At 38.2% G+C, this 22,792-nt stretch overlaps 1 long non-coding RNA gene across 2 annotated transcripts in view; it reads left to right on the top strand.

The window, feature by feature from the left end:
• The first annotated feature begins 783 nt into the window (after window positions 1-783).
• LOC119532526 overlaps window positions 784-22,792 on the top strand; it is a 59,909-nt gene continuing 37,900 nt past the window's right edge. Inside the window, exon 1 of one of the 2 annotated variants that reach the window (XR_005216560.1) lies at window positions 784-1,296. This is a non-coding gene — a long non-coding RNA (uncharacterized LOC119532526). The remainder of the gene's footprint in view (window positions 1,297-22,792) is intronic. The other variant, XR_005216558.1, reaches the window with a different exon arrangement.

Genomic DNA, 22,792 nt, shown 5'->3' with positions numbered 1-22,792 from the left:
AGGAGTTCAGGTGGTGTGACCTCAGGTTTCATAAGCCATGATGGGTTCACCAGGCCTCGAAAGTCGTGAACAGAAGGCTGGGATCTGCTGGGACCCTCAACAAGTTACTTGCCCGCGGTCCCTCCAACACGGTGGCCTCAGGGTGGTCAGACTCCCTACATGATGGTTCAGGCATTAAAAAGTGTTCTAGAGGTGGAAGAGAAATATACCAGTTTCCCAAGAACTGGATGAGAAGCCTGTCAATGCCGTGCCCCAGTGAATTCCTTGTGCTTTACTGCCATCTAGTGGCTAAATCTTCTTTTTGGTCAACTCTAAAATCCTGAATTTGAAGTCCCCACAGCTCCTTATTCTGCTGAACTGACTCCTCCGATCACCGAGCAAGTGAATTGTGGTACCCCATTTCCGACCCCTACGGGGCTTTTCTTGGTGTTCCTTTGCCCGTTCTTTAGTTGACCCTCGGGTAGGGAAGGTGGATCTGGGTGGGGAACAGAGACCTGCATCTGGGCCCCAGTCCCCAGAAATGGGGCAGTTCCGGGCGGCCTTCTCAGAGGGTCAGCCTTGAGGGGAGTCGGGAAGGAGGCGTCTGCCTAGGAGCAGTCCGCGGGGGAGCAACCTCCTGCACCCAGACCCCACCGTCCACATCAGCCCCACATCCCGGGCTTTTATCCTGCTCCGGCTCTTCAGGCCAGTCTCTGGCTGAGGCTCCAGGGATGTCACAATGGGTCGTCTATGACGTAGTGCTGACCCCCACTCTATATCACTCCCCCACATGACTCCTTCTCTGGGAGCTGCCCTCCCAGAGTCCTCCCCCACTTCCTGCCCACAAACATTCCACATCAGATGTCCGCAGAGATCCCTGTGTGGACACAGAAATTTCCCATGTAGAAATAAAGGTCTGCCTCCAGGTGGGGGAGAAGGGCAGAGAGGGGGCCAGCTATGATTTTATGTATACAATTGTTAGGGTTTATATTTGCTCAAAGCAACGTTTTAAAGCGTCCATAACTATGGTACGGAAGGTAAAAGAGTCCACCACAAGGTGACTATGTTTAATAAGAATAGTTACAAGAGTAACACTTCCTAGAGGGGCGGGTACTGGGACTTGGATATGCAGGGGGAGGAGGCGAGGGCCCTCCTGGGAAAGTGCTGTGAGCCTCCCAGTCATGTGGCTGCCTGTGGCTGCCTGTGCCTGGGAAGCCAGGGTCTCTGACTGAAGTGCATCCTCCTCGCGTCCTGCCGGAGCAACCCCCGGATACATAGGAGCTGAGAAGAGAAGCCGTGTTTGAGCAAGGCTGCCGGGTAAGCTGGGGACAGGGACTTACCTATAAAAAAATTTCCGTGAGTCTCTGTTAAAGGGGCCAGTCCAGACAAGCTGTTCAGAGGCTTTCGGAGTTCGTTGGGAATTCATCATCATCATGATCATCATCATCAGTTTTTAGCCGATCAGCATGGCCAGCTGTTTTCCTCAGTCTGGGACTGCCATTTTCTTTCTAGAAAGCTCTCTCTGCTTTTCGCTTGTGGTGGCTGTTGCTTTGAATTTTTTTTTTTTTTTTTTTTTTAAGAATGGCTTCTTTTTTAAAATAATGTTATAGTTTACAATAAGGAAACAGCTGAAACTATGGTATTGTAAATCATTACATCTTTGGAAATTTCCTATATAACTACTTGTTAAATCATATTTTGAAAGATATTTTCTTTTTTCATCTATGTTATATTTCACAATTTGGAAATAACTGAAACTGGAACTGTAACCCATAATATTCTTTGAAATTTCTTCTCTAGCTACTTGTTAAATTGCATTTGGAAAATTATTTCTTCTGTGTAAATATGTTATATACTACAATTTAAAACTGATTTTTTAAAAAAAGAATGGCTTCATTCTTGTATGGTATGTCAACAATCTCAATTAAATTAAATTTAAAGAAGTCTTCAAATGTGCACATATATTTCAATTCTTTAAGAAATTTGAAATTGGGAAAAATAAATGACTCCTCTTTTCTTTCTGTTCCCTAACCCTCACTTTTTATCTTCCCAACAATGCACAGCACTGCACCCTAACACCTTTAATGCTCTAATGATTGAATTCTCCTGCTGAAACATCAGCCACACTACTGACTGTAAACTCCTGCTCTTCCAATCTCTTTCACATATATTCACTGCATCCCATAGCCAATTGCAGGCATTAGCATGATCAATGAGTGAATTAGTTCTCCAATGAGGAAATGGGCTGCATGAGAAATAAGCCTTTCTCATCTCTCCGGTGAAAAAAGAACCTTAAAAGTTTGGAACAAATTTGTGTAAAGTTGGAAAAGATTTTACTTATATTTTCCCCAGATTTTTCTTTTTATTGTGAACTTCAACTTATATACATAACAGTGATAACTTTCAATGTACAATTTTACAAGTACTTAGCAAATCTCAAAGAATGTCTTGGGTCACATTTCCACAACTTCAGCCATTTCTACTATTGCAAAATATAACATACATACAGAAAGGTGTCATCTCTCTATGTTCAGCTCACCAAGTAGTCATATAGGTAATTTTGTAAACTGTTATGTGTTACAGTTCCACAATTTCAGTTCTTTCCTTATGCAAAACAAGGTATTTATAGAGAGGTACAATTAAAGGAGCAGCTATGGAGCAAATCCAAAGGGATGCTATAGAATATAGTTCCACCATGTAAAATAATACATCCCAGAGCTCTTATCAGCTGCTAATTATTCATCCCTTTTATTAGTATACAGTCAGAACATTATTCCTATTAAATATAGTCATTAGTATATAATGGGTAATTTTTTCATAACCCTCTGTCGTTAACCCTCTGCACCAGTGTTATACCTTACAAAGCCAAAATTTTACAGTTCTAAGACCATAAAAGTGTCCAAACTAAGGCATCAACAAAAGAATGCCTTCACTGAAGAAAGGCTGATGGCATTCAGAACACCTCTGTCAGCTGTGAAGGCATGTGGCTGGCATCTGCTTCCTTTGCTTCAGGATTCTGGCTTCAAAATGGCTTTATCCAAAATGTCTCTGGACTTCTGTTTCCCTTAGATACTCTCCATTAGCTCCTGTGCACCCTTGCTCATTCTGTGAGGATGTTTCTCTCTAAGCATCTGGAGATCTTCTCTTAGTTTCTCTGAGGCAAACTCTGGGCTTCATGTTTTAGATTAGCATCTCCAAACATCTTTCTGCTTGCATCTCCAAGCATCTCCAAACATCTAGGTCTCTATGGACTCTCAGTTCTCTTAAGGACTCCAGTGATCTAATTAAGACCCACACTGAATAAGCAGGGTCATGCCTCCATGGAAATAATCTAATCAAAATATCTCACCCAAGTTGGGTAGCTCTCCATGGAGACAATGTAATCAAAAGGTCCCATCTATTAAATATACCAACTTGGGAATTCCTTGTAATCTCAGAAACATTGGGGACCACCAATTTAGTTGTCTGAGCCCTCAATATTTGCTTATGCCCTTATGAAGCCTGTTACTGCAAAGGAGAGGTTAAGCCTACTTATAATTGTACCTAAGAGTGACACCCAGAGAACCTCTTTTGTTGCTCAGATGTGGCCTCTCTCTCTAAGCCAACTAGGCAGGTCAACTCTCTGCCCTCCCCGCTATGTGGGACATGACTCCTAGGGTTGTCAATATCCCTGGAAATGTGGGACACGACTCCCAGTGATGAGTCTGGACCCAGCATTGTGACATTGAGAAAAACTTTTTGACCAAAAGGGGGAAGAGAAATGAAACAAATTAATATTTTAGGGGCTAAGAGGCTTCAAATGGAGTCAAGAGATCATACTGGAGGTTTTGCTTATGATTATATAGATATCCCTTTCAGTTTTTAGTGTGCTAGAATATCTGAAAGGAAATAACTGAAACTGTTGACCTACAACCCAATAGCCTTGTTTCTTGAAGATGAGTGTGTGAGCATATAGCTTATACGTTGTGACCAGGTGATTGTAGAAAATGTTGTGATTCACACTTCCTTTATGCAGTGTATGGACAGATGAATAGAAAAATGGGGGCAAAAAAGTAAATAAATAATAGGGGTGATAGGGAAGATGGTTATTTTGGATGTTCTTTTTTTATTTTTGTTATTTTTTTGGAGTAAAGAAAATGTCCAATAATTGAATATGGTGTTTTATGCACAACTATTTGATGATACTGTGAACAATTATTATACTCTTTGGATGACTGTATGGTATGTGACTATAGCTAAATAAAATTGCAACAAAAAATAAATTATAAAAAATGGTCCCACCCACAGTAAGTCTTCATCCAAAAGACTGGATTAAAAGAACATAGCCTTGCCTGGGATGCATAACAGTTTCAAACTTGCACACTTTGTTAAATCCTATCTTGTCATTTTCTAACCCTCACTCATTTGATCATTTTCTCAATCTTCAGGGATATTTGGGCAGTGAACACCTGAAATTGTTCATACTGAAAAAGGGTGTTGACATTATGTGGAAGGAAGATGTATCTGGTTAATCTTTTGTAAGGGCTGTTGCCTGCGGGTTTTTGGACTTACCTGGAATAGGAACACTCTGTGGGATAAGTTTCTGGAAAGTAAACTTAGTGAAAGTTTTATAGAATCTCAGAGAGGGATCTAGGTATTCTTTAGCATTTTGGGGACTACTGTTGATTATGAATTAGCATACTGTGGGCATTTGAAATATCTTGCTGGAGCCTGCATAAGAGTAAACTCCAGGATAACCTCCCTACTGTATTTGAAATCTCTTAGCAACTGAAACCTTATTTTGTTACCTTTCTTTTCCCCCTTTCAGTCAAAAAGGCATTCTCAATCCTTCCATACCAGAGCCAGGCTCATTCCTGAGAGTCATGTCCCACATCACCAAGAGGATCCACTCCCTGGAGTCCTGTCCCACATAGGTGGGAGGGTAATGAATTTATTTGCAGAGTTGGGCTTAGAGAGATAAAGGCTACATCTGAGCAACAAACAGATTCTCTGGAGGTGATGGCTCTGTGTTATTGTATATAGGCTTAGCCTCCCTTTTACAGCCATAAATTTCATTACAGCAAGGCTCAAGCTTGAGGGCTTGACTTATTAAGTAGGGGATCCTAATTTCACCTAACATATATGTGTCTTACATTATCTTCACTTAGTTGTACAATCATCAGAATTCTCAATTTTAAACAATTATCATAACTCAAAACACCCCAAAGTTCTTATCAGCCCCTAGTTATTTATCCCTAGTATTAGTATGGTACTGGTTATGTATTCCTATTAAGTATAGTCTGTAGTATAAAATAGGTAGTTTTTCCCAGTTAACATTCTGTTGTTAACACTTGTTCCAATGTCACACCTTAGTAGTAGATCATGCATTTATATTTGTAGTGATAATCTGTGGGATACAGAACTTTAATCAACCCTTTCAATCATGTTCACCTTTAGTGCATCACTGATACTTATCATCCCATTAATGAACATTCATCACCCCATCCATTCCTATACCTTTAAGCTCACCCTCATTAAGATGTCTCTACATACTTGGTTGTCATGTCCCCTTCACTAACTCCTATTTCTAGGTCCTCTCTATTCTACATTATAAGACACTGATTTTACATTTTTCAGGAGTTCACATTGGTGGTAATATACAGTATTTCTTCTTTTTGTCTGTCTTATTTCACTCAGCATTATGTCTTCAAGCTTCATCTCTGCTGTCATTTGTTTCCAAATCTTGTTCCTTCTTACTGCTGCGTACTATTTCATCATATGTATGTGTCACATTTTGTTTATCCACTTGTCTGTTGAAGAACACTTGGATTGTTTCCATCTCTTGGCAATTGTGAACAATGCCACTGTGAACATTGGTGTGCAAATGCTTGCTCATGTCACTGCCGTCAGATCTTCTGCATATATACCCAGAATAGAAATTGCTGTGTTGTAGGGTAATAGATACCTAGTTTTCTGAGGAACTGCCAAATTATCTTCCACAGTGACTGTACCACTATGTATTCCCACCAGCAATGAATAAATTTTACAGTTTCTCCACATCCTTTTCAGCATTTGTAGGCTCCTGTTTGTTTAATGGCAGCCATTCTTACTGGTGTCAGGTGATATCTCATTGTGTTTTGTTTTCCTGCAATTATTTTGAGTTACAATCACATACCATACAATCATCCAAAGTGTAAAAGTCAATTATTGACAATATCATCATGTAGTTTTGCATCCATCACCACATTCTATTTTTAATATTTTCATTACTCTAAAAAGATAATAAAGTAAAAGTAAAAAAGAACACACAAAATAACCCATCTCCCTCATCCCCTATTATTCATTTGTTTTTCTCCCCATTTTTCTACTCATCTGCCTTACACTGGATAAATACAGTGAGAGCCACATGTTTTCTACAATCACACTCTCACAGCATATAAGCTATATACTTATACACTCATCTTCATGAAACAAGGCTACTGGGTTGCTGTTTGGCACTTTCAGTTATTTCCTTGTAGGTATTCTAATATGCTAAAACTAAAAAGGGATATCTATATAATACATAAGAAAACCTCCAGAATGATTTCTTGACTCCATTTGAAACCTCTCATCTCCTTAAACATTACTTTGTTTCATTTCTCTTCTCCCTTTTCATCAAGGAGACTTTCTCAATCTCACAATGCTGGGTCCAGTCTCATCCCCAGGAGTCATGTTCCATATAGGGGGACATTCTTGTTCTGATTGCCATTACCCTAACATCTAGTAATCTATTCTTCATGTTTTTTAGCCATTTGTATTTCCTCTTTGGAAAAATGTCTTTTCATGTCTTTTGCCAATTTTGTAATTGGGCTGTTTGTACTATTGCTATTGATTTGTAGGATTTCCTTATGTATGCTGAATTTCAGTCTCATCAGATATATGATTTTCAAATAATTTCTCCCATTGGGTTTTCTGCCTCTTCACCTTTTTATTTTTTAATGCAATTTTATTGAGATATATTCACATAGCATACAATCCTTCAAAGTGTACAATCAGTTTTTCATAGTTGTGCCTTTATCACCACAATCTTTGAGCACTTTTATTGCTCCAAAAAGTAACAGAAATATTAGGATATAAGAGAACATCCCTCCATTGTTCATTTACTTTTTGTCACACTCATTCATTGTTTTTTTAAATTTATCAAAAAATTAAAACAGACAATAAAAAAACATTTCAAACATAACTAAATCATCACCTTTTAACCAAATCCTTTGACGCATGGAAGTTTTTATTTTGAGGAGTTTCCATTTATTTTTTTTTCTTTCATTGCCTGTGCTTTTGGTGTAAGACATTAAAAGCTTCCTTTTATTACTAGGTCTTGAAGGTGTTTCCCTATATTATCCTCTAGACCTTTTATGGTACTTCCTCTTATATTGAGGTCTTTGATCCATTTTAAGTTAATTTTGTTTATGATGTAGGGGTCTTTCATTCTTGTGGATGTGGGTATCCAGTTCTCCCAGCCCCATTTTTAACAGGCTGTTCTTTCCCAGTTCAGTGGATTTGTAGGCTTTATTAGAAGTCATTTGACCGTAGATCTGGTGTCTATTTCCAAACTCTTGATTCAATTCCATTGATAAATATGCACATCTCTGTGCCAGTACCATGCTGTTTTGACATCTGTGGTTTTATAATGGTCTTTAAATTGAGGAAGTGTAAGTCCTTACACTTCAGTCTTCTTTTTTAGATTTTTTTTTTGTAAATTCAGGGCCACTTTCCCTTCAAAATAAGTTTGATATATACTTTTCCATGTCTGCAATGTAGGTTGTTGGAATTTTTATTGGAATTGCAATTAATCTGCAGATCAGTTTGGGTAGAATTGACATCTTAATAATGTTTACCCTTTCTATCCATTAACACAGAATACCTTTTCACCTATTTAGATCTCTCACCATTAAGTACTATGCAGGCTGTGAGTTTTTCATATGTATCCTTTATCATATTGAGGACATTTCCTTCATTTTTTTAATCAAAGATGATGAAGTTTCTTGAATGTTTTTCAGCACCTATTGAATTGATCATTTGATTTTCCCCCTTCAGTTTGTCAATGTTTTGTGTTGCATTGATTGATTTTCTGATGTTGAAACACACTTGCATGCCTGGAATGAACACCACTTGGTTGTGGTGTATGATTCTTTCAATGTGTCTTTGGATTTGATTTTCAAACATTTTGTTGAGAATTTTTGCATCTATATTAATTAGGCAGATTGGCCAATAGTATTCCTTTATTGTGATATCTTTATCTGGTTTTGATATTAGAGTAATGTTAGCTTTGTGAGTTTAGGTAGTGTTCCTTTTTCTGCCATTTTTGAAAGAGTTTGAGCAGAAATGGTGTCATTTCTATTTGGAAAGTTTGGTTGACTTCCCCTGTGAAGCCATCTGGCCCTGGGCTTTTATTTGTGGGAAGCTTTTTGATGTCTTATTGGATCTCTTTATTTGTTATTGGTTTGTTGAGGTCTTCTATTTCTTCTTGGATAAATCTAGGTTCTCATGTGTTTTCCAGTAAATTATACATTTCCTCTAAATTGTCTAGTTTGTTGGTGTACAGTTCTTCATAATATTCTTTAATGATACTTTTTTCTTTTTTTCAGGACTCACAGTAATGTCTTCCCTTTCTGATTTTGTTAATTCGTCTCTTCTCTCTTTTTTACCTTGTCAGTCTACCTAAGGCTTTGTCAGTTTTTTTGATCTTCTCAAAGTAGCTACTTTTGTTTTTATTCTAATGGTTTTTTTTGTTCTCCAAATCATTATTTCTGCTTTAAATCTTTTTTTTTTAATTTTAGTCTACTTGTTATACAGTTAGTTTGTTGATCATTCTGCAGCTTCTTCAAGTGTTCAGTTAGGTCTTTGGTTTTAACTCTTTCTTCCTTTTTAATATATGCACTTATAGCTATAAACTTCTCCATCACCACTGACTTTGCTGCATCCCACATGTTTTGATATTAGTGTTCTTGTTTAAATTCATCTCTAGATATTTACTGATTTCTCTTGCAAATTCTCCTTTGACCTACTGATTAGGAGACTGTTGTTTAACCTCCACATATTTGTGAATGTTCTAGTTCTTTGGTGGTAATTGATTTCTAGTTGCATTCCATTACGATCAGAGTGTGTGCTATGTATTTCAATCTTTTTATATTTATTGACTTTTTTTGAATCCCAGCATATGTTCTATATCCATTTCTCTTAAAGATTCATTTTCATGAACTTTAAAATCAGGCTGTAGATGGTGTTTGCAGGGAAGAGAAAAGTGCCCAGTATGAGGGTGGGTGGTGATCATGGTGCTAAATCTGAGTTCTTCATCTGCTAAGAGGCAGTGGTATAATCGAAGAACAAATTCTTGTGGGTCACAATTCCCTGAGTTCACTCCAGGGACTTCCCATTAAAGTCATTAATCTTGTTGAGTTGATTTCAGCCTGCATTCACTTGATTTTTGTGCCTTTACCATCTCCCTCTCAGGGTAAATTTGTTAGAATTTAATGAGATCCTGAGAAAGCCCCAGGAACAAATTCTGGGGCTTATTTGCTACTTATGAAATAGATTTCCCAGTCCTTCTTGTGTCTTCTACCATACTGTCTTCCCCAATAACCTACAGGCCCCACAATTTCCCTTCAGATCCATGGGAAGTGGATAAATCATCTAAATTATAAGACACTGATCTTTGCAGGTGGACTGAGGAGTTAATATAAAGTTTTCCTAGTATAAATCTAGGAGTTTCTGTCACAGAGTTGAATTCATAAGCCCTGATGGGTTCACTCAGTTGCCTTGGAAAGCATGAATGGAAGGCTGGGATCTGCTGAGACCATCAAGTCACCTGTCCCCAACGTGGTGGTCTCATGGTGTTCAAACTCCTTACATGATGGTTCAAGCATCAAAAAAGAGAGTGTTCTCGAGAAGCCAGTGAAATGTGCTAGTTTCCCAAGAACTGGGAGACAAAGCTGTCCATGCTGCACCCCAATGAATACCTTGTGTTTTACTGCCATCTAGTGGCTAAATCTTTGGGTCATCTCCAAAATCCTGAAAAAAAAGACCAAGCCAGACAGAATCCTGAAAGAGAAAAGTGATCCATCACATACAAAGGAAGCTTGATAAGACTATGTGTGGATTTTTGGTAGAAACCATGGAGGCAATAAGGAATTGGTGTGAAATGTTTCAGATACTGAATGAGAAAAAGTGCCAAACAAGTATCCTATACCTGGTAAAACTGTCCTTCAAATAAGAGGGAGATTTTAAAATATTCTCTGACAGACAATGAGAGTTTGTGAACAACATACCTGTGCTACAGAAAATACTAAATGGAGCACTACAGGCAGATAGGAAAAATAAAGGAGATTTAGAACACAATTTTGGGTGATGTAGCACAGCAATGTAAGTACACTCAACAGAGATGACTGTGAGTATTGTTGAAATGGAAAATTAGGAGCATGTGGGACACCAGAAGGAAAGACGAAAGATAAAGACTAGGAATATATAACTCAGTGAAACCTAGAGTGCTCAAAAATTGTGATAAAATGTACAAATATATTTTTACATGAGAGAGAAAAAATGAGTATCAACATTTCAAGGTGTTAGAAATAGGGAGGTATTGGGGAAACATGTAATCAAGAGAAACTAGAGACTATAGTTTACAGAAAAATTGTGTTATGCTTCCTTTAATGTAACAAAGGCAACATACCAAAGCTAAATGCCAAAAGAGGGGGACATAAGGGAGGGGTATGGGACTCTTTTCATTGGTGATGTTGTCTGACTCTAATTGTACTTTAGTTTAATGCTATCTTTTCTTTTGTTTCTTTTTAGCTGTCATGTTTTCCTTCTTTCTTTTTCTTTTTCTTTTTTCTCTCTAATTTCTTTGGCTCTTCCTACTTCTTTGTGGGAGCAATCAAGATGTCCTTATATAAATAGTGGTGATGGTGGTGAATGCATAAATATGTGACTATCAGGGAACCATTGATTGTTTACATAGGATGGAATGTATTATGGGTGAATAAACCACCTTAAAATGGTTTGATGAAGAATATAGGGCACTATATTGAGTGAAATAAGTCAGGCACATGAAGACAAATATTGCAAAGTCCCACTGGTATGAAGTAATCATAATATGTAAACTCATAGACATGAAATCTAAGTTACCAGGGTATAGAACAAGACTAAAGAATGGGGAGTGGTTGCTTATTATGAGCAGAAGTTCAACTAGGTTGAACTTTAGTGTTTGGAAATGGACAGAGGTGATGGTAGCACATTATTGTGAGAATAACTAACATTGTTGAAGTGTGTGTGAATGTGGTGGAAAGAGGAAGCTCAGAGTCACATAGGTTACCAAAAGGAAAGTAGGAGTTTAAAATATGGGAATGTATAAACAGTGAATCTTGTGCTGGACAATGTCCATAACTAACTGTACAAATATTAGAAATCTCTTTCATGAACTAAAACAAATGTATGGCACTATAACTAGAAGTTTATAATAGAGAGGCATATAGGAAAAATATATCTGTTGCAAGCTATGTATTACAGGCAGAGGTATCTTAACATTCATTCATCAACACTAACAAATGTACTGTACCAATACTATAATAATGGAGGGGGGACTTGTTAGGGGTATGGGAGGATTTGAGTTTTCTTTTTTTTTTGTCTTTATTAGTTTTCTGGAGTACTGAAAATGTTCTAAAAATTGAAAAAAATAATTATGATGAATGCACAACTGTATGATGGTACCATGCACAATTGATTGTACACTTTGGATCTTTGGATGATTTTATGATATGTGAACAATCTCAATTAAATGAAATTTAAAAAGTGTTTCCAGATGTGCACATATATCTCAGTACTTTCAGAAATTAGAAATTGGGAAAAATACATGACTCCTCTATTCCTTCTATTCCCTAACCCTCACTTTTTATCTTCCCAACAATGCACAGCACTGCACCCTAGCACCTTTAAAGCTCTAATGTTTGAACTCTCCTGCTGAAATATCAGCCTCACTACTGACTGTAAATTTTTGCTCTTCCAATCTCTTTCACATATATTCAATGCATCCCATAGGCTATGGCAGACATTAGCATGATCAATGAGTGCATTAGTTCTCCAATGAGGAAATGGACTGCATGAGAAATAAACCTCTCTGATCTCTCCAGTGAATATAGAACCTTAAAAGTTTGGGACAAATTTATGTAAAATTGGAAAAGAGATTGTTTACTTTTTTCCTAGATTTTTTTTTTTTTTACTGTGAACTTCAACTTATACACATAACGGTCATAGCTTTTTCAATGTACAATTGCATAAGTACTTAGCAAATCTCACAGGTCATGGGTCACATTTCCACAACTTCAGCCATTTCTATTATTGCAAAATATACATACAGAAAGGTATCATCTCTCAATGTACAGCTCAACAAGTAGTCATATAAGTAATTTTGAAAATTGTTATGGTTACAATTCCACAACTTCAGTTCTTTCCTTATTATGCAATACAAGGTATTTACAGAAAGGTACAATTCAATGAGCAGCTATAGACCAAATCCCAAGGGATGCTATAGGCTACAGTACCACCATGTAAAATAATACAACCCAGAGCTCTTATCAGCTGCTAATTGTTCATCCCTTGTATTAGTATGGAGTCAGAAAATTATTCCTATTAAATGTAGTCATTAATACACAATGGGTAATTTTTCCATACCCCTCTGTTGTTAACCTTCTTCACCAGTGTTATACATTACAAAGCCACAATTTTACAGTTCTAAGACTACAAAAGTGTCAAAACTAAGGCTTCAACAAGAGGATACCTTCACTGAAGAAAGTCTGATGGTATCCAGAACACCTCTGTCAGCTGTGAAGGCATGCGACTGGCATCTGCTGGTGCTTTGCTTCTGGATTCTGGCTTCAAAGTGGCTTTCTCCAAAATGTCTCTGGACTTCTGTCTCCCTTAGGTGTTCTCCCTCAGCTCCTGTGCACCCTTGCTCATTCTGCCAGGATGTTTCTCTGTAAGTATCTGGAGATCTTCTCTTAGTTTCTCTGAGACAAACTCTGGGCTTCATCTTTTAGATTAGCATCTCCAAAAGTCTTTCAGCTTGCGTCTCCAAGCATCTGCAAACATCTAGATCTGTATGGACTCTCAGTTCTCTTAAGGGCTCCAGTGATCTAATTAAGACCAACCCTGAATGGGAAGGGTCACACCTCCATGGAAATAGTCTAATCAAAATGTCTCACCCAAGTTGGGTAGTTCACATCTCCATGGAAACAATGCAATCAAAAGGTCCCACCTATTAAATGTACCCACTTGGGAATTCCTTATGTTCACAAAAACATTGGGGACTACCAATTTAGTTGGCTGAGCCCTCAATCTTGGGACATGCCATTATGAAGCCTGCTACTGCAAAGGACAGGTTAAACCTACTTATAATTCTGCCTAAGTTTCACCCCCACAGAACCTCTTCTGTTGCTCAGATTTGGCCTCACTCTCTAAGCCGGCTAGGCAGGCTCTGCCCTCCCCACTATGTGTGACATGACTCCCAGGGTTATCAATCTCCCTGGCAATGTGAGACATGACTCCCAGGGATGAGTCTGGACCCAGCATTGTGACTTGAGAAAACCTTCTTGACCAAAGTGGGTAAGAGAAATGAAACAAAGTAAAATTTCAGGGGCTGAGAGGTTTCAATTGGAGTCAAGAGGACATTCAGGAGGCTTTGCTTATGCTTATATAGCCATCCCTTTTAGTTTTAAGTGTGTTAGAATAGCTATAAGGAAATAACTGAAACTGTTGAACTACAATCTAATAGCCTTTCTTCTTGAAGATGAGTGTGTAAGCATATAGCTTATATGGTGTGACCAGGTTATTGTAGAAAATGTTGTGACTCACACTCCCTCTATCCAGTGCATGGATAGGTGAATAGGAAAATGGGGACAAAAAAGTAAGTGAATAATAGGGGTGATGGGGAAGATCATTATTTTGGATGTTCTTTTTTTATTTCTGTTATTTGTTTGGAATAAAGAAAATGTTCAATAAGTGAATGTGGTGGTGTATGCACAACTATATGATGATATTGTGAACAATTGATTATACTCTTTGGATGATTGTGTGATATGTGACTATTGCTTAATAAAATGGCAAGAAAAAGTAAATTAAAAATGATCCCACTCACAGTAAGTCTGCATTCACAAGACTGGATTAAAAGAACATGGCCTTTCTTGGGGTGCATAAGAGTTTGAAACTGGCACACTTTGTTAAACCCTATCTTTTCAGTTGTTAGCCCTCTGTCATTTGATCATTTTTCTCAATCTTCAGGGATATCTGGGCAGTGTCCCCCATAAGTTGTTCATATTGAAAAGGGGTATTGACATTATATGGAAGGGAGAGGTGTCTGGTTGATCTTCTGTAGGGGCCATTTGTCCCTGGGTTTTTGGACTTATCTGGAATAGGAACACTCTGTGGTATAAGTTTCTGAAAAGTAAACTTAGTGAAATATTTATTGAGTCTCAGATAGGGACCTAGGTATTCTTTAGCATTTTGGGGACTACTGTTGTTTATGACTTAGCATACTGTGGGCATTTGAAATATCTTGCTGGAGCTTGCATAAGTGTAACCTCCAGGATAGTCTCTTTACTCTATTTGAAATCTCTTAGCAACTGAAAGCTTATTTTGATACCTTTCTTTTCTCTGTTTCAGTAAAAAAAAGGCATTCTCAATCCCTCCATACCAGGATCAGGCTCAATCCTGAGAGTCATGTCCCACATCAACAAGAGGATTCACTCCTCTAGGAGTCCTGTCCCATGTAGGTGGTAGCATAATGAATTTATTTGCAGAGTTGGGTTTACAGAGAGAAAGGCCACATCTGAGCAACAAAACAGGTTGTCTGCAGATGATGCCTCTGTGTTATTGTGTATAGGCTTAGCCTCCCTTTTACAGCCATAAGTTTCACTATTGTAAGTCTCAAGCTTGAGGGCTTGACATATTAAGTAGGGGGATCCTAATTTCACATAACATGTATTCTGTCCAAGATAAACAATGTGGCTTACATTATCATCACTTAGCTGTACAATCATCATAATTCTTAATTTTACACAAGTATTATAACTCAAAACACTCCAAAGCTCTCATCAGCCCCTAGTTATTTATCCCTAGTATTAGTGTGGTTCTAATTAGGTATTTCTATTAAGTATAATCTATAGTATCCAATAGGTAGTTTTTCCCATTTAACATTCTGTTAACACTTGTTCTAATGTCATACCATAGAAGTAACCATAGAAGTAGATCATGCAAATATGTATATTTGCAGTGCTAATCTGTGGGATGCATACCTTTAATCAGCCCTTTCAATCATGTTCACCTTCAATGCATCATTGGTATTTATAATTCCATTAATGAACTTTCATCACCCCTGTCCATTTCCATACCTTTAAGCTCACCCTCATTAAGATATCTGTACAGCCTAGGTTATGGTGGCCCCTTCAGTAACATCTGTCTATTTCTACATCCCCTATATTCTACATAAGACACTGATTTTACATTTTTCAGGGAGCTCACATTGGTGATAACATACAATATCTCTTCTTTTTTGTCTGGCTTATTTCACTCAGCATTATATCTTCAAGGTTCATCCCAGCAGTCATTTGTTTCACAATCTTTTTCCTTCTTACTGCGCCTACTATATCATCATATGTATGGGCCACATTTTGTTTATCCACTTGTCTGTTGAAGGACACTTGGATTGTTTCCATCTTTTGGCAATTGTGAACAATGTGACTGTGAACATTGGTGTTCAAATGCTTGTTCATGTCACTGCATTCAGTACTTTTACATATATACCCAGAAGTGAAATTCCTGGATTGTGGGGTAATAGATACCTAATTTTCTGAAGAACTGCCAAATTATCTTCCACAGTGACTACCATTATGTATTCCCACTAGCAATGAAAAAGTTTTGCAGTTTCCCCACATCCTTTTCAGCATTTGTAGGCTCCTGCTTGTTTAATGGCAGCCGTTCTTATTGGTGTCAGGTGATATCTCATTGTGTTTATTTTCTTGCGATTATTTTGAGATATATTTACATATATCTCATCCAAAGTGTAAAAATCAGTTATTCACAATATCATCATGTAGTTGTGCATCAATCACCACATTCTATTTTGTAACATTTTCATTACTCTAAAAAGATAACAAAATAAAATAAAAACATCCAGAACAACCCATCTTCCTCATCCCCTCCTATGATACATTTGTTTTTGTCCCCATTTTTCTACTCATCTGTCTATACACTGGATAAATTGAGTGAGAGCCACATGTTTTCTACAATCACACTGTCACACCATATAAACTATTTACTTATACACTTGTCTTCATGAATCAAGGCTTCTGGGTTGCAGTTCAACAGTTTCAGTTATTTCCTTGTAGGTATTTTAATACACTAAAACTAAAAAAGGAATATCTATATATTGCATAAGCAAAACCTCCAGAATGACTTCTTGATGCCATTTGAAATCTCTTGATCCCTGAAATATTACTTTGTTTCATTTCTCTTCTTCCTTTTGGTCATGAAGTCTTTCTCAATTTCACAATGCTGGGTCCAGTTATTCACAATATCATCATGTAATTGTGCATTGATCACCACATTGCCAGGGAGATTTACACACCTGGAAGTCATGCCCCATACAGGAGGGACATTGTGTTTCTGATTGGCATTTCCCAAATAGCTAGTGAGCATTTTTTTCATGTTTTCTAGCCATTTATATTTCTTCTTTGGAAAAATGTCTTTTCATGTCTTTTGCCCATTTTACAGTTGGGCTGTTTGTACTATTGCCATTGATTTGTAGGATTTCCTTATATATGCTTGATTTCAGTCTCATTAGATATATGGTTTTCAAATAATTTGTTCCATTTAGTTTTCTGTCTCCTCAACTTTTTGTTTTTAATGTAATTTTATTGAGGTATATTCATGTAACATACAATCCTTCAAGGTGTACAATCAATTTTTCATAGTTCTGCATTTATCACCACAATCAGTCTTTGAATATTTTTGTTACTGCAAAAAATAAAATAAATATTAGGATATAAAAGAACATACACCCAGTGTTCATTTACTTTTTTTCACATTCATTGTTTTTTAAAATGCATCAAAAAATTAAAGAAACAAACAATAAAGTAAACATTTCAAACACAACCAAATCTTCACCTTTTAACCAAGTCCTTTTAGGCATGGAAGATTTTAATTCTGAGGAGTTTCCATTTACCTATTTTTTTTTCTTTCATTGCCTGTGCTTTGGGTGTAAGACATAAGAAGCTACCCTTTATTACTAGGTCTTGAAGATGTTTCCCTGTGTTATCTTCTAGGCCTTCTATGGTACTTTCTTCTATATTGGTGTCTTTGATCCATTTTGAGTTAATTTTGTATATGGTGTGAGGTAGGGGTCTTTCATTCTTTTGGATGTGGGTATCCAGTTCACCCAGCCCCATTTTTTTAATTAAATTCAGTTTTATTGAAATACATTCACACACCATATAATCATCCATGGTATACAATCCACTGTCCACAGTATGATAAAATAGTTATGTGTTCATCACCACAATCTATCTCTGAACATTTTCCTTACATCACAAAGAACCAGAAGAAGAATAAAAAATAAAAGTGAAAAAAGAACACCCAAATCATCCCCCATCCCACCCGATTTGTCCTTCAGTTTTTATCCCCATTTTTCTACTCATCCATACACTAGATAAAGGGGGTGTGATCCACAAGGTCTTCACAATCACACTGTCACCCCTTGTAATCTACATTATTCTATAACTGTCTTCAGGAGTCCAGACTGCTGGGTTGGAGTTTGGTAGTTTCAGGTATTTACTTCTAGCTATTCCAATACATTAAAACCTAAGAGGTGTTATCTATATAACCCAGCCCCATTTTTAACAGGCTGTTCTTTCCCAGTTCAGTGGATTTGGAGGCTTTATCAGAAATCATTTGACCATATATCTGGTGTCTTTTTCCAAACTCTCGATTCAATTCTATCGATCAGAATGTATATCTCTGTGCCAGTAGTATGCTGTTTTGACCTCTGTAGTTTTATAATAGTCTTTAAATTCAGGAAGTGTAAGTCCTTACACTTCATTCTTCTTGTTTAGAATGTTTTTGTAAATTCAGGGCTGCTTTCCCTTCCAAATAAATTTGATATATACCTTTCCATGTCTGCAAAGTAGGTTGTTGGAATTTTTATTGGAATTGAAATGAATCTGTAGATCAGTTTGGGTAGAATTGACATCTTAATGATGTTTACTTTTTCTACCCATGAACACAGAATACCTTTCCACCAATTTAGGTCTCTCACCATTGAGTACTATGCAGGCTGTGGGTTTTTCATATATACCATTAATCATATTGAGGAAGTTTCCTTTATTTTTTTATCAAAAAAGAATGATGAATTTTCTTGAATGTTTTTCAGCATCTATTGAGATGATCATTCAATTTTTCTCTTTCAGTTTTTCAACATTTTGTGTTGCATTGATTGATTTTCTTATGTTGAACCACACTTGCATGCCTGGAATGAACCCCATTTGGTTGTGATGTGTGATTTTTTCAATGTGTCTTTGGATTTGATTTGCAAATAGTTTGTTGAGAATTTTTGCATCTATACTAATTAGGCAGATGGGCCAGTAGTATTCCTTTATTGTAGTATCTTTACTGGTTTTGATATTAGAGTAATCTTGGCTTCATGAGTTTAGGTTGTGTTCCTTTTTCTGCCATTGTTTGAAAGAGTTTGAGCAGAAATGGTGTCATTTCTATTTGAAAAGTTTGGTTAAATTCCCCTGTGACGCTATCTGACCCTGGGCTTTTCTTTGTAGGAAGTTTTTTGATGTCTTATTGGATCTCTTTGTTTGTTATTGGTTTATTGAGACCTTCTATTTCTTCTTGAATCAGCCTAGGTTTCTCGTGTTTTTCAGTAAATTACACATTTCCTCTAAATTGTCTAGTTTGTTGGTGTACAGTTCTTCATAATATTCTTTAATGATACTTTTTATTTTTTTCAGGACCCACAGAAATGTCCTCCCTCTCATTTCTGATTTTGTTTATTTGGCTCTTCTCTCTTTTTTACTTTGTCAGTCTAGCTAAGGCTTTGTCAATCTTTTTGATCTTCTGAAAGAAGCAACTTTGATTTTTGTTCTATTGGGGTTTTTTGCTCTCCAAATCACTGTATCTGCTTTAATACTTTTTATTTCTTTTAGTCTATTTGTTGTAGGGTTAGTTTGTTGATCATACTCAAGCTTCTTCAAGTTTTCAGTTCACAATTTTTCAGGTCACAGTTCCTGAGTTCCCTGAGTTCACTCCAGGGTCTTCCCATTTAAGTCATTACATCTTGCTGAGTTGAGTGCAGACTGCATTCACTTTATTTTTGTGCCCTTACCTTCTCTCTCTCAGGGTGAATTTGTGAGTATTTAATGGGATCATGAGGAAGCCACAGGTACAAGTTCTGGTGTTTATTTGATACTCATGAAATAGTACATTTACCAGTCCTTTTTATGACTTCTACTATACATGTCTTCTGCAATAACACAGAGCCCCCCCCCGTGCCCCTTCAGATCTATGGGAAGTGGATAAAGCATCTAAATTAAAAGACACTGATCTTTGCAGGTGGGCTGAGGAGTTACATAGTCTTCCAAGTATAAATCTAGGAGTTTCTGTCACAAAGTTGTATTCATAAACCCTGATAGGTTCACTCAGTCACCTGGGAAAGCATGAATGGAAGGCTGGGATATGCTGGGACCATGAACAAGTCACTTGCCGCGGTCCCTCCAACATTGTGGTCTCAGGATGGTCCGACTCCTTACTTGACGGTTCAGCCATCAAAAATTGTGTTCTAGAGAAGCCAGTGAAATGTACTAGTTTCCCAAGAACCCTGTGACAAAGCTGTCTACACCACGCCCCAATGAATACCTTGTGCGTTACTGCCATCTAGTGGCTAAATCTTCTTCAGGTCATCTCCCAAATCCTGAATTTTGAATTCCCCATAGCTCCTCCTTCTGCTAAACTGCTTCCTCTAGTCACTGAGCAAATGGATTGTGGTACCTTCTTTCTGACCCCTACTGGGCTTTGCTTGGTGTTCCTTTGCCCTTTTTTTAGTTTCCTCGCTGTGGATCTGGGTGGGGAAGAGAGATATGCATCTGGACCCAGTCCCCAGAGAAGGGGCAGATCCCAGCAACCACCTCAGCTGGGTCAGACTTGAGGGGAGTCGGGAAGGAAGCGTCGGCCTAGGAGCAGTCTGCGGGGGAGCACCCTCCCTGCGTCCAGACCCCACCGTCCACATCAGCCCCACATCCCAGGCTTTTATCCTGCTCCGACTCTCCAGGCCAGTCTCTGGCTGAGGCTCCCGGGATTTCACGACGGGACATCTATGACAGAGTGTTGGCCCCCCAAGCCAGAAGACTCCCCCTCATGACACCCTCACTGGGTCCCACCCTCCCAGAACCCACCCCCACTTCCTCCCCACCTATCTTCCTCCCTTTCACCTCAGATGTTCCCAGAGATCCTTGTGTTGACGGAGGAATTTCCTCTGCTAGAAATAAACGTCTGCCTCCAGGTTGGGGGGAAGAGCAGTGAGGGGGCCAGATATGATTTTACATATGCAATTGTCATGGTTTATATTTTCTCAAAGCAACGTGTTAAAGCACCCATAACTATGGTATGGAATGTAAGAGTAAAAGACCACCACAAGGTGTTGTTTAATTGCTACGAGAGTAACACTTCCTGGAGGGCCGGGTACTGTGATTCGTATATGCAGGGGGACAAAGCGAGGGCCCTCCAGGGGAAGTGCTGTGTTCCTCTCTGTCGTGTGGCTGCCTGTGCCTGGTAAGCCAGGGTCTCTGACTCAAGTGCATCCTCCTCCTATCCTGCCATTGTTCCCCCAGGTCGATAGGACCTGAGAAGAAAAGTGGTTGTTGAGCAAGGCTGCCAGATATCTAAGTTGGGGACAGGGACTTATCTATAAAAAACATTTTCCGTGAGTCTCCGTTAAAGGGCGCCACTCCAGAGAAGCTGTTCCAATGCTTTAGGAGTTAATTGGGAATTCCTCCTCCTCCTCATCATCATCGTGATGATCAATTTACAAATAACAGGATATGGCGGTTGTCATGCAAAGTCTGTTCTAGACACATATAGGAAATGTGTAGACAGAAAACTCATCGCACACTGACTGTTCAGAGCTTAGGCCTCTTTTTCTGATTTCTTTCAGGTCCTATTTCCTATAACTCTCACTCCCCAGCTGCCCCCTCCTGAAGTCAGGTCGCCGCGGTGTGGGGCTCCCCTTCCTTCCTTTGTGGGCCTCCCTTGTTGGGTGCCATTTTGTGTCTCAGGCCAGTCTGGAGTTCTTTCAAGGGAACACTAAAAAAAGGTCCTTGTGAACACTGATTTATTCAGTCTTGCTAGTTCCTCTTCCTGCAGTTTCAGTAATTTGTGTCTTTTGAAGAATTTTTTCCATTTCCTCTCAGTGATCTACTTTGCTGACATAAAGTTGCTCATTGCATTCCTTTGTGATCCTTTTTATTTTGCAACATTGGTGGTGGTGATGTGCCCCTTTTCATTTCTGACTGTGGGCATGGAGTCATCTTCCTGTTTTTCATGCTCAATGTAGATAAAGGCCTGTCTGTTTCTTTTATACCCCCACGAGTTTCCTTTATTTTCTGTGTGTTTTTTTCCCATGCTTAGTTTCCTATACTTTGTTTTGTGCTTGGTTTGGGGTTTTGTTGTGCTGCATTTTCCATTGCCTTGGGGTCTACAGTTATGTCATCTGAGCTCCATACCTTCTCGATCTTGGCACTGGCATCCATAAATATCCCTCTAGGCCCTGTTTTAGTTTCATACCACCCATGCATTTTTGGAGGTTGTGTCCTGCTAGTAGTACCTCTCAAATGTTTTTGTCCTTCTCATTTGATATGTTGGTTATTTAGAGCTATGCTCTTTCATATCCACCTGTTTATCATTTCCAGACTTTTAAAATTGGATTCCTGCTTTCATTCCATTGTGACCAGAGAACACACTCTTTGTGGTTTTTATCCTTGTAAATGGATTGAGGTTTGATTTCTGGGTCAGCCTCAGATCAAAAAGGCACTCTCAATCCCTGCATACCAGGGCCACTGTCATTCCTGAGAATCATGTCCCACATCACCAAGAGGATTCACTCCCCTAGGAGTCCTGTCCCACATTGGTGGGAGGGTCATGATTTTATTTGCAGAGTTGGTCTTAGAGGGAGAAAGGCCACATCTGAGCAAAAAAAAAACAGGTTCTCTGGAGGTGATGCCTCTGTGTTATTGTATGTAGGCTTAGCCTCCCTTTTACAGCAATGTTTCACTATAGCAATGCTCAAGCTTGAGGGCTTGACTTATTAAGTAGTGGTATCCTAATTTCACATAACATATATTCTGTCCAAGATAAAATACATGTGTCTTACATTATATTCACTTAATTGTACAGTCATCATAATTCTTAATTTTACACAAGTATCATAACTCAAAACACCCCAAAACTCTTCTCAGCCCCTAGTTATTTATCTCTAGTATTAGTGTGGTACTGGTTAGGTATTCCTATTAAGTATAGTCTGTAGTATGCAATAGGTAATTTTTCCCATTTAACATTCTGTTGTTAACACTTGTTCCAATGTCATACCTTAGAAGTAGATCATGCAAAGATTTATATTTGCAGTGCTAATCTGTGGGATACATACCTTTAATCAATCCTTTCAATCATGTTCACCTTCAATGCATCACTGAAACTTATAATCCCATTAATGAACTTTCACCACCCCTGTCCATTCCCAAACCTTTAAGCTCAC

This window comes from Choloepus didactylus, chromosome 4, assembly GCF_015220235.1.
Source record: "Choloepus didactylus isolate mChoDid1 chromosome 4, mChoDid1.pri, whole genome shotgun sequence".
Lineage (NCBI taxonomy): Eukaryota > Metazoa > Chordata > Mammalia > Pilosa > Megalonychidae > Choloepus > Choloepus didactylus.
Note: the sequence above shows the minus strand (reverse complement) of the source record. Positions and strands in the feature narration are given on the sequence as shown.